The sequence below is a fragment of the Melanerpes formicivorus genome, unplaced genomic scaffold (genome assembly GCF_026170545.1).
Source record: "Melanerpes formicivorus ecotype bairdi unplaced genomic scaffold, bMelFor1.0.p_v2 SCAF_32, whole genome shotgun sequence".
NCBI lineage: Eukaryota > Metazoa > Chordata > Aves > Piciformes > Picidae > Melanerpes > Melanerpes formicivorus.
In genome coordinates this window covers 4760731-4775934 of record NW_027142384.1, presented here as the reverse complement: position 1 = coordinate 4775934, position 15204 = coordinate 4760731, and the positions used below count along the sequence as shown (strand labels likewise).

General features: G+C 43.5%; 1 protein-coding gene across 2 annotated transcripts in view; it reads right to left on the bottom strand.

Moving 5' to 3' along the window:
• ST3GAL1 (ST3 beta-galactoside alpha-2,3-sialyltransferase 1) overlaps window positions 1-6534 on the bottom strand; it is a 77802-nt gene extending 71268 nt beyond the window's left edge. For both annotated transcript variants that reach the window (XM_068155491.1, XM_068155490.1), the window contains exon 1: window positions 6406-6534. The gene's annotated coding sequence lies outside the window, so the exon portion shown is untranslated. The remainder of the gene's footprint in view (window positions 1-6405) is intronic.
• Between the last annotated feature and the right edge of the window lie 8670 nt (window positions 6535-15204).

Below are 15204 nucleotides of genomic sequence, written 5' to 3'. Positions count from 1 at the left end.
GGCACCCTGCCAATGGCAAGGTGGCTGGAACTAGGTAAGGTCCTTTCCTACCTAAACCATTCTGTGATTCTATGAATGTTTCACTTGATCAAAACCATAACAACCTTGGCCAATTTTTAAGATTTGCTTTAATTCAATATAAACCAGTAGATTTCTCAGTCTTCTCACCAAAATATCTAATGCAGATCATCTGCACAAGCTGATTTAAACAGAGTTCCAGATCCATGAATTATATTAGAAGTGAAAGCCTTGCAACAATGCAGGCTACAGTCTGTACACCTGTCCAAGTGTGGATCACATAAAAGTCATCACCATACCCCAGACTAAAGGGATACAAGATATAGGCATGGATGCTCTTAACACACCCTGCTATCATTGGATGCACTTTAAGATGTCATAAAGAAAGCAAATACTGTAAAATCAGCTGCATTTCATGTTGCAGGTAGCCCTATACCATATTCTTGACATGAATTTGTAGAAGTCCCAGTCTCCTGCTTTGATTTAGGAAAGAACTAAATCTGCTTGGTGATTTTAATTTTAATCTAAATTTCTTCTAAGTAACTGCACTTTCTGCATTTAACAGCATCTTTTTGCAGACAGTGTTTGCTTCCAGTAGTGATAACACTCCAAGTTTACAGTCAGCACCAAGAACTGGCATATGGATCAAGGTCACTGTCAAATCATGTATACTACATTGGGGGTGAAGAAAGTAAAAGGCTGCATCTGTGGGGAGGAGTGAACAGGACAAGTGACCCTAAAGTGATAACAAGGGATTCAATTCTATACATGTCACACTCAATATAAAGCTGATGGATCACAAGGGTCAAGCTTTCTTCTTTAACAACAAGTGTTCAAGCAGGATTCTGTCCATTCTGCCCTCAATCTTGATCCATGCGTTCTTGAATCCAGTTCCAGAATCCAGCTGCTGAATCTGGATGACATCTGCTACTGAATACAGTCTGGGACTTCCACAGTGGCCACCCATAGCATCAGTGGTGATAGTGACATAACTGCCAGCAGGGGAGTTGGATTCAATATTGATTTTCTACACATTTCACTTTACTATTTTCATTAAAGCTCTTTTAGTTTTCTTTTCCAATCCGTAAGTCTCTCTCTCCCCCTTATTCCCCTTCTCTTCCACTTTGAGAAGGGAGAAGGTTTAACAGAGAGCATCCGTCACTGGTGAAGTAACACAGGTCTTTGCTTCAAGACTAATCTCCGTCTGGTTGTTAGAGGACTCAAACTGGTATGTTTCAACCCAAATATTCAGATGTCATCTTCTAATTTGATCTTTAGGTTTGCTTCCAGAATGTAAGCAGGTACCTTAAAAATAAATATATTCAAATCTGGCCACAAGTAGTGTCTGCTGAATATGAGCTGGAGATAAGGAACCTGATTCCTACCTAAAAAAAAACTGGAGGTGATGCCTTATGCTTCCCTGGCAGGGTCATATTAACTGAGCTGGCAGTTTTGATAGAATTAGATTTCTTTGTCGAGCTGGTACAGCACTGTGATGTGTCAGCACACACAGCATTTCAGATAAGTAAGATTAAGTCACTGATTGAAGATCCAGCCTCCAGAAATAATGTAGTGTCCTTTAAAATGAACAATCTTTATTTTGTGTTGGTGTACCACAGCTAAAAAAAATATAAAATAAAATAAAATCCACCAATCCTGGGAAATGTCAGTAGCAACTATCTAGTCCAGAGACATTTTAAAATTGCATCTAATTTAATACCTCATCTTCATTGTGACAGCTTTTGCTCTGCAGAATGGTACTTCAAAGGGATGGATAAGGACTGACCCACCTTGAAGAAGCTTTAAGGCTATCCAGAGTACCTATGGTTACTACCACGCCAGCAACAGCCCTGTGTCAAGCACCAGCAAGGTGGGGATTATCATGCTTGGAATCTGTGACAAGTCACTCACTCCTTCACTCAAACCCTTTGGGGCAGAAAGCTACAGAAGGCTGAGCATGCATCAAAAGACTTCTGGGAGAATGGATTCCCAAAGAAATGGAAAAGCTACTAGAAAAAACAAAGGCTTTATTGAGGCAGATGCCCTTAGAAGGAGAAAGGTGCAACCTCAAATGTTTGTCACCAGATACAGGATACAACCATTTTACACATGGCCCACCCATCTTTCACACTTCACAGCTATTTTGCAGCTGCAGGTGCTGTGCAGCCCTGGCTTACAGGAGCTTTTCAAAGCCTTACTGGGCATTTTTCACAAAGGAACTCGAGTCTGCTACTTACAAAACAGAGGATGGGACACCAGTGAGAGAGAAAGATAGAGCAAGACAGGGGGGAAAAAAAAAGGTGACTAGAAGGGTGACGACAGCTCCTCTGTAGCTTCTGTTAATGAGTGCCACCACGGCCCAAAGCCCCTATCAGAACGAGACATGACACATGACATAGGAGACAACTCCTCTCTAAAAAGCTCGCCTCTTAAGTAGAGGCAACGTACATTGATAATGTTATCTACTTAAAAGTTAGTGCCCAGAAAGCAGTTTCGACAGGGTCAACAAGGTCAATTCAGTTGCCAAACAGGTTTCAGATGCCACTGAAGATACCTTAGTCAAAACCACCCTCCCAGTGTTTCCAGTATGACACAAGGAGCCAAACTCTCACATTTTTCTGGACCAGCTCCAGAAGGCCAGGACATATTGTTCAGGGCAGTTTAAATACCACTAAGTGACTATGCATAACAGGCAAAGATCCCTGAAGTACGTGATTCACAGCTCCCTGTAGGCACTTGAGGGATACAAAACAGGTACCTAATGGGCAATGAGTCGAACCAATCTTCTAACATCATACTAGCCCAGGGAGGGATGCAGACCTGCCCTGGATGGGCTGTAAAGGCATTTATCCATCACACTAGTGAGACCAGGCATACCATGCCTGTCAGGGCTCAAGAGCCAGACAGGAGCTACTCCCTTCCTAGGCTAGCTGAAGCTTCTGTTAATCTGTTGTCACTGGCACTGTCACTACAGCAGTAATTTGTCTGCAAGTTTGTCTCTTGCATTAGTCATAGTGCTCAGCAGACATCTGTATGGGACAAAGAAGCTTCTCACTGTTGTAATTCTGCTCTAAGGTGTGAGCTGACAGATAATCCTAAAGTTATTTTTAACTTGCATATCTCTCACTTATTCCAATTTTCATTTACCAGTTATCAGGCATAACATGAACAGGACAGGCAGATTTTGATGCAACTAGGCAGAACTGTTAACTTGGAGAGGGACACTTTGCCTTATAGGTTAAAACATGACCATAAATTCCATTGAATATCAATAGTCTCAGATCAAGTGTCTGCTTCTCCTTGCAAGCTTGATTGAACACAGGCTGTTTAGCAAACACTTTATAGCAATATTTATATCAAAACTATTAGTACAAAACTAACCAGGCTTGCACTGAAAGGTCTCAGACTACCCTGGCAAAGGGGCTGGCTATTATAAAAAATTCTTTCACTCAGGAAGTGCTCCTAAGGGAAAACAAATAGCTTCTGAATACCCAGATTACAGTCATGTTCTACGGCAGCATTGTATTGCCTTCAGGAAAAAAAAATAATAAATGTGTGCTGCAAGGGAAAGATGAGTACAGGAAGGAAGAAATTTATCTTCTACTTCACTGATACATCTACCTACAGAGGAGGGCTGTTTCAGATGAGACACTGATAGTCCTATGCTGACTTCTACAAAGTACAGAAAATAGAGAAAATTAAATAAGTGTGGTATGAGAAAGAAAAAAAAGGTAAGAAACTCTACTACAAGTAGTGGCTGACAGTGTTGAAACAAGATTAAAAAAAAAGGCATCCTCACTCAGAGCTCCCTCAGCCAGTGCCATGAAAAGCTCCACCAAGTGGTGGGATTAACGGCACTTGAAATATGCTGTGGAGCTGGATTTGCTCTTACTCCTTTGCTTTTTAGAAGCACATTTCTGCTTCACCATGTTTTTGAAATTCCATCTAAAAGAAGCACCTAATAAAAACATATTACTACTATCATTCAACTGCAGTATTTGCAATGCACTTCACATAAAAGATGCTACAATAACCCAGAAGATGGAACTGCTATGTGCAAGGCCCTCATTTCCCCTCTAATTACTCTCAGTTTTGCATAAACAAAAGAGCAAGTTGATAAGAAGACACAGAGTCTTGTATAAAATGTTTATTTTTAAACGTTAGATGCCATCATCATTATTACTGTCGAGTTTGGAAGAAAAACCATAAACAAGGCTGCAAATTCCTTCCTGCCTGGGACATGTGAAAAATTCACACAAACAGGGCCACTCACTGTTTCCACCGCACAATAAGACTGTACACCGAGAGAGAGAGACAAAAAAAGGAGTTGCATTCTTCTCTTCTGCTTTTTGAGTAGCTATGCTCTTACATGCCACTACCAGAAAAGTAAAATAAACGTATGTTAGACAGAAGTGGACTTTTAAACTTTAGTGGTAGCTATAAAGCCCGTTTGGCAGGGATGCAGACTGGGACTTTGTTGAGGCACAGGATTTAAACCTGCTGCTGCTGAAATGTTGATCTACAGCAGCACCAAAACAGAGTCAATGAAGTGAGAAATTGGCAGAGGAACAGAGAACCAAGTTCACCATAGACCTACGCCGAGGTTTTGTGTTTCCAGGATAATCAAGAAAACAAGTGCCTTTAATAAAGGAATCCATCTTTTTTATTTACACCCAACCATTCCCTCCTCCACCTCCAGCCACTGCCTGAACATGTGCTTGTAGAGATTAAAAAAACATCAAGTTTCCAGATGAGCCTAGGAAGGACCACAAGCATAGCCGTGCCCTGCAGATAACCACTGTGCCACAGACAAAAGCAGGAAAGAGGGCCTGGGGCCAAGCACAACTTTTGAACATGAGAGCAGCTTGGTCGAGGTATTACAGACAGTGGGCAGAGCACGCCTGGCTTTCGATCAAGCTGTAAAAAATGTGGAGGTGAACATACCGGCTGCAGAAGGCAGTGGCTGGTGTGGGTGGCATGGGACACTACGGATGTAGCAAGTCAAATAGGTGCTTCACACAAAGCCACCCCTCCAGCTAAAGCCATGTAAATAACACACAGGAGGCATGTGCTGCTAATTGAGCATCTTCTCAACTACCAAAAAGCAGGAAGACTCCGGCTAAAGGTGACTCCTCATTTTAACATCTGTCACTGAAGAGCACCAACATAAGTGAACTCCTGAGGACAGGATCAAAGTAGAACAGGGACTTTCTTTTTTATATCCTTGAATTTCCTGTCTTTTTTCCACACCGAAATTTAATTTCCTTTTCAAAGAGAGCTTTTAGAGCTTATGAAAATTGACCCAAAAGATTACAAGGGCTTTGTAACCCTTCCAATCTCTCTGAAAGATTCGTAATTAGGGAGGTTTTTCCTTTAGCATGTGTGCCCAGCAGGCAAATATATAATTCAGAGTTACAATTATATATACCATGACTTATTTCAGAGTATTGGATACATACAAGCTCAACCTCTATAAAGAGTTGAAAAATCTTGTGTGCCTTAAACAAGTACATTCACATCAAAGGCATTTCTTACAGGTTTGCTTTCATTTATGCCAAGATTAAAAGCAATCACCTTAAGGACCTGGGATGTATGTTTGCTATAAAGACAAACACATCACGTGTAACAAAGCCACGCGTAACAGCCAAACTGCTGACCTCCAAGACTAGTTATTTATACTGAAATTAATTCAGCAGAGGTGTGCAAGCAGGTAGTACCCAAAATAACTAGTCTGGGTTTTTTTCCCCTCTAACGGACTTACACTGGGTTTCCTCTACTACCGCACAGTCTACTCAAGCGGAAAAACAAACCAACCACAAATACAATTAAAAAAACCCAGGGTGCAGGACCCAGCCAGGCTGGTCCATGACGCTGCACCACCCCCGCCAGCGCCAGCCGCGCGGGGCACAGGGCAGCAGCGGTCCCTCGTGGACCGGGGGATGCCACGGAGCGGATCTGCTGGGGGTGGCTCCTGCTACCGGACCCCAGAGCCAGAGCGCAATGCTGTATGAGGGCATAGCCCCAAGGTGAGCCCACCTCGGTACGCGCAGCCTCTCCCTCTGCCCCCATCCGCCAGGGAAATCCCGGTTGATGCAGCGAAGCTTCCCTACTCCGGAGTGCCGGGCACCCGCTGGAGGATGCTGCCGGGCTACCCCTTGCTCATAAATAATAACAAATACAATAACAGTAATATTATAAACCAAAACAAAACCAAAACAACAACCAAAAAAACTGACATCCGAATGAAGAGCTGGAAGGAAGGGGGAGACTCCCGCCGCGCCTTTCGCAGCAGGAGCAAGCGGGAGGATTTGCAGGTAAACGGGGAAGAGGAAGGCGAAGAAGAAGGAGGGCGGCAGGAGCTGGGAGGGGGTGTCCCGCGGTACTCACGGCGGGGCGTGGGGTACCGGCGGGCCGCCAAGCCCCATGGCCAGAGAAGAGCGGACGATCGCTGCTTGTTGCTGCGCTTCCTCACTGTGTGCCTGCGCTGCCCGCGGAGCCTCTCCCGGCACCCCGTCCCTCCCCTTCCCTCCCCGGCGGCGCTTCCTGCCTGCTCATATAGCGCGCCCCCAGCCACGTGGACGGCGCCGGGGGCCCCGCGGCCCCTCCTCGGATCCGGGCAGGGCGGTTGCAGGGCGGTTCTGGGGCGGCCCCCACCCGCCCACCGCGCGGCGTGGGAGAGTTGCGCACCCGCGGTGGAGGGCTGCAGCAGTCAGCGGGGTTGAGGGGCGAGTGGAGTGCCACAGCCACCAAGTAGAACTCTCCCCTGAGCATTTCGAGGTGAAATCCCAGCTGCCGCGGTGACCTCCTGTATCAGACAGCGTTGTGTATCCCATAGGTGAACGCGTCAGGGAATGTGGAAAGGAATCCCACGCTTCTCAGAGGAGAAAACCTAATTTGCACCATTAATAATAATATAGCACATAGCTTCTTTCAGTCCGACCTCTGACGCGTTTACTATGACCATAAAATACTGTACAAATAAAAAGCACCCAGTAGCATTAAAGCAACACCCACAGATTCATTCAGCTGGTGGAGCGCCTGCTAAAACTCTCACACAACATCATACCGGCTTTTTGAGTGTCAATGTGTAAACACTCCAGAGAAGTGGGACAGTTGTAGCATCTCCCAAGAAACAAATTATCTCTGTGGTCTTCTCTACAGACCCCTCCCCACAGACCCGCACAGTGGAAAGCCCCAGCACAGATCAGAGCGGAGAATGTATTCCTGAGCTCTGGAAAACACGTTTCTTAACACTGGCCAGCTGGTGGATAACTCCCTTTGTGAAGCAGATGAGTTTACAGGTTATTAATCTACTTACAGAAACTGCCCACGTTGTTGGTTTATTACATCCAGCTCTTCATACTTCCACTGGAAACTGCAATGTGCTATGTAGGAGCTGTAAGTCATCAATCATCACTGAGCTGGTTTCCATAGAGTTATATTAGTAAAAGTGTGAATTCAGACCGGTGTCACATCGTATGCCGTGCGGTGAAGATATTTGCATTCGGGTGTAAGTACCTGTGACAGGCTGAGCTTTCTGCTGGGAGCATAAGCCCACACAAACCCTTCAAGGGATTCACCCTCTCACTAAATCCTGTCCCTGGGTACTGCAGAGCAATGTAGTTTTATATCCTTCATACACAGTGCTTGGAAGGGATTTATCTAAAGTAACGAGGGTAAAAAAAAAATAAAAAGAAGTAGTAATCTTTTGCAAGGAATGTATCAACCTAAGAAATTGTAAGGGGGGTGGGGGGGCAAATAGTGTATTGAAAAAGCTCTTCACTTCTTTTTCATGGGAGCTGCTTGCCAGACATGGGATGGGGCTCTTGAGGAGCTCCAATTTGATCACCTGTGACAGTTTCTGCAACCCTCTTGACTTGATACTCTTATACCTTCAGGCAAGTTAGTTGAATCTGCTGCTCCATTTCCTTCCCCATGATTGTAGGTAGGTAGGTAGGTCTGTTTGTGAAAAAAAAATCAGCTCACCAGCTGACTGGGCATCAAGTTTGGAGATTGCTTCCAAACATTTTTTGAGGTGATGGAGGGAGAGAGAGAGAGAGAGAGATAGAGGGTGATGAGGCCACTGAGGAATACCCTATGAAAGCAAGTATGCTTAGGGAAAGAAGACCCAGATCTGTCCATGATTTTAATAGAGAAAAAGAATGATTCTAGGAAAACTGATGATTTCTCACCTACTACTACTGCATTTAGAGATTATATCAAGGAACACAACCTGCAGTTGAACCATGTCCTAATTAATGATAGTTAAAGTGAAACTGGAGCATGTTGCACAGAGAAGTTGTGGATTCACCCTCCTAGGAAACGTTCAAGACCAGATTAGATTGGGCTTTAAGCAACCTAGTATAGTGGAAGATGCCCCATCTGTGACAGGGCAGTTTGAACTACACCTGACCTTTAAAGTCTCTTCCAATCCAAACCATTCTATGACTGATGAAGGTACTCTGGAGTACACAAAGGGTAGAATATCTTAGATGGTATCTATGATGACCTTAGAAGTCCTTTCCAGCTGAAACAATTCTATGCTTCTATGATATGGTGAACCCTGTTCCAGCCACACCAGGTTTGGTTACAGGCTGCAGGGAGAAGATATGCAAGCAAGTTCTATAGTGTCTAGTTTTGGTCAGAAAAACTCCTTTCTCTAAAGTAAAGCAGAACAGCAGGGTACTTGCCCCAGGGGTGGCCTTGAGGAATCATGACATGGGAGTACAGTTAGAGCATAGAGGAGTGCAGAGCGGAAAGTTCCTCAGTTGGCCTGGCTGAGCCAAGAACAAGACCAAATCCTTCTCAGACAGCAAGAGTGTAGCATATTTCTCTTTATTATATCAGTACTACACTTAACTCACTCCTTGGAATGCTCTCTACTCCACCAATGCACCCCAATAAGCATGTAGGTGGCAAGTACTCTCTAAGAATGCCCTAGTAATTACAACAGGATCCAACCTGGAGGCTCGGATCCTTTCCCCTCTATACTGTAGCATATCCCAAGCAAGTGTCATTTAGATGTTTTTGGGAAAGAATCCAGGAGTTGTTTCACAGACAGCATTTCCTCAACAGCTCAGTGAATATGAAATATTTTGAAGTAATCATGCAAATCTTGCTTGTCCTCTTACGTAGCGAAACGGTATCTGTTCTAAACTCTGGGCCAGGGCCGATGGGGAATAGCTATGCAGACATCAAAGGAGCTGTATCAGCTTTCACCAAGTGGGGATCCAGCCCTTTATTCACATTCTAAAATTCAGAAACTGCATCTAAATAAAGCATTTTTCTCTGTATTTTCAAGTAGCCAGTATTTTATTTTATGGCTGTTCCCTCAGTGGTAGGATTGTTTCTTGCAGTTAGTGTTTAAAGGCCCTTCAAGGCTCATGGAATTAAAAATTAATAATTTAAAGCTGGTCTGTGATGCAGAATTTTTAACATATGCTTTACAGGCCATGCAGAACAAGGGGGGTTTTTTGGGTGGTTTTTCGTTTGTTTGGGTTTTTTTGTCTTCTCAGTAGATATTTTACAAACATGCTGTGCTGGAACCAAAATCCCATTTTATTTAAGACTCAGATTTGAGCCTTCCTATGCATTGACACAGCGTTGTGCTGGCGTCTGCATGCCATAACAAGGAAATCCTTATCAGCAGCACTAATCAGAAGAGATGAGAAATGACGCCTTTTCACTGCTTTTCCTCCTTACCCTGGTAAACCAGACAGGCAGAAATGGGGCTTTCCCATTTCAAAAAGCCTCAGCCCAAGATAAAGACAGAGGAGCTGTGATTTGCCATAAGGCTGCAAGGGGCTGGATTCAGGTGGCATTGGAGGAGGAGAGACACAGTGATACATCATGTTGGCTTTTGGCTCTTTTTTTGAAGGTTGGGTGGAGGGTTTTTTTTTGCCAACCTCTTGTTAACTTCCTGAACAATGTAGTGCTAGGTATGCCAGCTTAGTCACTCTTGGCAGTTTTTGTGTATAGTGCTAATTGCTAGTAAATAACTGATGATTCACCTTTCACGCATTTCATTTCTTGTCCTGTGCAATAGCAAAGGGAGGAGGCGTCCGCTGTGCAGGTGCTCAGATCAGGTTTCAGTTGGGCTCAGCCTTGCTGATTTTTCACACTTTTGTTTTCCTTGGTTGCCTATCTTTTAATTTTTATTTTATAGTTTCTCCAGATTTTCAATGAAAAACAAATAATTTTGATTTTGAAAGCACTTTGGGTGCAAAACCAATTTCAAGTATTTCAGCAAGACAGAAGGTTAGGCACTGCACTGGGACTGTGCAGATTCAGGTTTGTATTTGTTCTCCCCTCATTTGCTCTCCCTTCAGTAGGTAATCCATCATCTTTCAAACAAGCCAATTCCCATTGTGTCTAGGCCAAGAGGAGGAAGAAATAGAAAATCAGCATTTGGTGTATACACAGTTGCCAGGAAGCTATTTCTCCTTGCCTGCGTAGATAAATTGTCATTCAGAAATGGTTGGCTTTCTCCTCAAGATGTGCTGAGAGGTACTGCTGCACAATGCTTTCAGTGAGAGGAACAAGGAGAGGATCCAGTAGTGTGACCAGCTAATGTCCCATTCCCAGCTCCCCCCGCTAGTTCTGTCAAAGAGGACTGTTCTTCGCAGAGGCCAAAGCATTGCTGTCTCAATTAACATTGGTCACAGCTCAGATTAACCTGGTTGAAAAAGACCTTTGAGATCATCAAGTCCAACCCATTACCCCACACCATCTAATCAACTAAACCATGGCACCAAGTGCCTCATTTGGTCTCTTCCCAAACACCTCCAGTGATGGTGACTCCACCACCTCCCTGGGCAGCCCATTCCAATGGCAAATCACTCTTCCTAACATCCAGCCTAAACCTCACCTGGTGCAGCTTGAGTGGCAACTGGCAACTATGTCCCCAATCCAGGAAGATCCCTGCAAGTGGGTCCATTTCCAAGGCAAAGTAATTCACTGGTAAATCTCTATTGTTTAGCAAGTCATTTGTACTTCTTGTGTATTATACAGGGGCACACCTATTGATTGGCAGGACTAGCTGTGAAAGATTAAATACTTCCAATGAAACTTTACAAGTGAGAAATTAAGAACAATGCCAACAAAGAGACTATACACAATTTGTTTATTCCTACTGGTTAGAGACAAGTTGTCTAAATGTATCTTAACTCCACTGAAGAGATGAAAGATACTCTGTATTGGAACTTATAAGAGATTGCCCTTATTTTACTTAACTTGCTACAGTAGTTGGTTATACACAGTGAGAACAAGTTTTATACTGCTGTCTGGTGGCAACTGACTTTGCTGTAACTGATAGCATTTTATCTATTCAGGTTTGGTGGTCTTGGTGTGTTTTTTCAAACACTGCACTTCTGACAGATGTCACAGAACTGTGATGGTCTCCCCTGATCCAAAGCCTACTAAAGGCAACTGGTAGGAGCTCAGAGGTTTGAAACAGGCCTTTAGATCAGATCCCCAGCCTCCATACTTCACAGAATCAGATGCTGGCATTGCAGTATGTTAAAACAACAAGAAAAGAAACAAAAGAGCATCAAGCATCCCTCCTTATTTGCTCTTGGAGTTCAAACAAGGAGCTGCAGGACCTCAGTGCTGATGACATATGGCTATTGCTCTCAGCATCTGCTTCTCAGCAGTTAGATGTAGGACCATATCTGAGATAGCTTTGATATCAGAGCTGGATTTTGCGGCCAAACTGTTACACAGAGACATTTATTTACCTTCTAGGACTCATTAGTGCTGTCTAGGGGAACATCAGCTGTGGGTGAAGGTTGTGATATAGCACAATGTGCTCTCAATAAATACCTGAGAAAGTAAGAAAAGCCTCTCAGTATTATAGTGCATAAAACCACCAAAAGCTCTATTTGCATAAGTACTCAGCAAGTCTGGAGCTCAACAAAACTCACATAAGAAAATACTAATCCAAGCTGTGAAATACTTCTTTGCTTTTGTAGTATTAGATAAATGCAGTTTTTGCTATTAGGACAATATAAAGTCTAAGAGGAATAATAAACAGTAAATAAAAATAAAACAATATGAGGATATTAAAATAGATAGAACTATAATACCTCTGTCAGGATACAGGAGATTAGGTTCATGTAGGAACATTCATTGGCCATTGATCATTTACTGCAGAACAGAGAGCACAAACACATAAAATGAGGATGAAGATCAGTAATTGTATGACAAGGGCAGGCAGATATGGAGTATTTAGGCATTTCTGCACATATAGTATGCTCAGTCTCCCCAACATAAGTGACCCTTCTTAATAGTTCAGGCTTCACCTACAGTCACAACAGTAAAACTCACCTGATTTACCTTCATGCATTTTGATCCCATAGTGCTTTGGGTACCATCTATTCCCAGACACTTAACCTGAAAGTTCTCATCTTTTCCCAAGCAAAGAATTGAAAGTGTTTACATTAACTGATTGTGAAGTTATTGGTATCATTTCATTTTATTTCATTCCAGCTATGCACCAGGACAGTGAGGAATAAGCCAGAAAGTGAAATTAGACTTACACTCAAAGAATAAACATTATTGATTAGGCTGAAGTGTGCATTAGGCTTGTGTTTGAGTTTCCAGCCCACAAGAAGAATGGCAAGCAAAGCCTGTTAAAGAAACATTTTGACAAGAATGCATTTTTCTGTGGCTCAAATAAATATAGTAGTGCAGAAGAACCTTTCCAAAGTCAGGCTTATGTGCTTGTCTGATCAGCAGCAGCTAACTGTTTCATCTCTCTTGAATGTCACAGCAGCTTGCAAGCTATGCCACCGTGCAGTTTTCAAGATAAATGTTTTTGATCTTGGGGAACTTTCTATGGTACCATGTCCACTAGCAACAGATGGAGTACATCTATCCCAGAGAGGGAAAAAGATCCTAGCACATGAGAACAGCCTATCCCACAGAGGGAAAAAGGTTTTAGGAAGGGAGTTAGCAGGGCTTTAAACTAGATGTAGAAGGGGAAAGGGTTGAAACCAGTTCCCCAAAACACTCTGAGGGTGGTAAGCAGGGGTCAGGGGTGAAATCAGAAACCCAGCTGAAGTGCATGTACACTAATGCACACAGCATGGGTAACAAATGAGGAGCTGGAAGCCTTGAAAAGAACTGCTTAGGGAGGTGGTGGAGTCACTTTGAGTTATGAACTTACTTCAATGTTTCCACTACCTACACTTCAGACAAAGACCAACTTTTGCTGAGCAATAACATTGAAATAGCCAAACCCTTTCCATAAATTTGGTGTGATTTTAAATGGTTCTTATGCTAATAACGTACATTCACTCTTGTTCTCAAAATAATGTCACTTCAAATCCAAAGCCCATTAGTTCAGCATAGCTACCATGTTGTGTTTTGATTTCTATGTACAGTAAAAAAAAAAAAAAAAAAGAAAAAGCCCTTAAAGACACTAAATTAGTCTGGTGAAAGGTGTCCCTGCCCGTAGCAAGGGGGTTGGAATTAGATCATAGAATCCTAGAATCACCAGAGCTGGAGGTGACCTCTAAGGGTCATCTAGTTTAAACCCCCTTCATCTTCCCTAAGAAACTCCTGTTCTCCCACTACCACTTCCCTTCATCTTCCCAAAGCAGCTCCTACTCCCTCGACACTATCCTCCACACTGCCTAAACAGCTCTTGTTCCACTACCACCATTTTTGCACCCATCCCAGAGCCAGGGGCAAGACCCTCACCAGCCAAGATACCACACAGAGGAGCTCAGCCCCAGTAAGGAGACCCAGCCAGCACCCGTGGATGATATTGGAGTAGGCATCAATCATGTTCCTAACAACCGGGGGGCCACCAGGCCCCCCGGCCTTTGTTGTCACCACCACCATCACCCAGTGTGCACCAGGGGCACTCACCAGCAATGAGAGGAGGATCCCTCAGCCCAGAAGGGCTCAGCTTAAGGCTGCTGCCTTTCTTGGGGGGGATTAAAAAGAGGAGTGGGTGGGGAGGGCCAAGTGGCCACAGCTGGGGTGGGAGGAGACTCCAGCAGAGCCCAGGTGCTCTGGAATTTGAGGGGGGAAAAAGGGGGAAAATAGGGCAGGTGAGGGACTTTTAGAGTGTCAGGTGGGAATGGGAAAAAAAAAAAAAAAAAAGATAGAAATGGGTAGATTCCGATTGGATATTAGGAAAAAATTCTTCACCATGAGACACTGGAATAGGTTGCCCAGGGAGGCATTTGAAGCCCCATCCCAGGGAGTTTTTAAGTCCAGGCTGAATGTGGCTCTGGGCAACCTGATCTAGTGTGAGGTGTCCTTGCCTATGACAGGGGCATTGGAACTGGATGATCCTTGAGGTCACCTCTGACTGCAGCAATTCTATGATTCTTAAACAATTTTGCAGTTTAGGCTGGATGTTATGAAGAAATTCGTCGCAGAAAGTGAGATGTGCCATTGGAATGGGCTGCCCAGGGAGGTGGTGGAGTCACCAGCCCTGGAAGTGTTTAAAAAGAGACTGGATGAGGCACTTAGCGCCATGGTTTAGTTGATTAGATGATGTTGGATGATAGGTTGGACTTGATGATCTTGAAGATCTTTTCCAACCTGGTTAATTCTGCATTCTGTATTCTGTTTTTTTCCTGAAAGGACATTGCACATGTACCAAGGGCTGTACATGCTGCATTAAGTTAAACATACTAGCAAAACAAAACACTGATTGCATATGGAAGTCATTCCCTGGGAAATGGGAACTGATGGATCAAGAGACTGGATGAGGCACTTGGTGCCATGTTTTAGTTGATTAGATGGTATTGGGTGATAGATTGGACTCGATGATCTCAAAGGTCTTTTCTGATCTGGTTTATTCTGTATTCTGTATTTAGATCTGGTGTTAAGAAATCGGTGATTAGAGAGGAGCTTGTCATCAAAGATGGCTTTAGAGCAACTGATTATGACTATTTTCCACTTAAGTTGCATGACAGGATAAATGAAAACAAGACTACAAATACACTTGTGCAATTGCAGAAGAGTAAAAATGTGTAAACTATGGAATTGCTTTAATGATTAGAGATAAGAGATGGACAGATTTCAAAGACCTGAAAATGGTCTGTCTGTAAACCAGACAGGTGCTACATTCAGAACATAACCACACCTAGCAAGTTGAAAAGAAAGGGATCTAAAACACCACAGAACAATTAGCTGAAGTTTAATGCAGTGTGATTTCTTAGAGTCAAT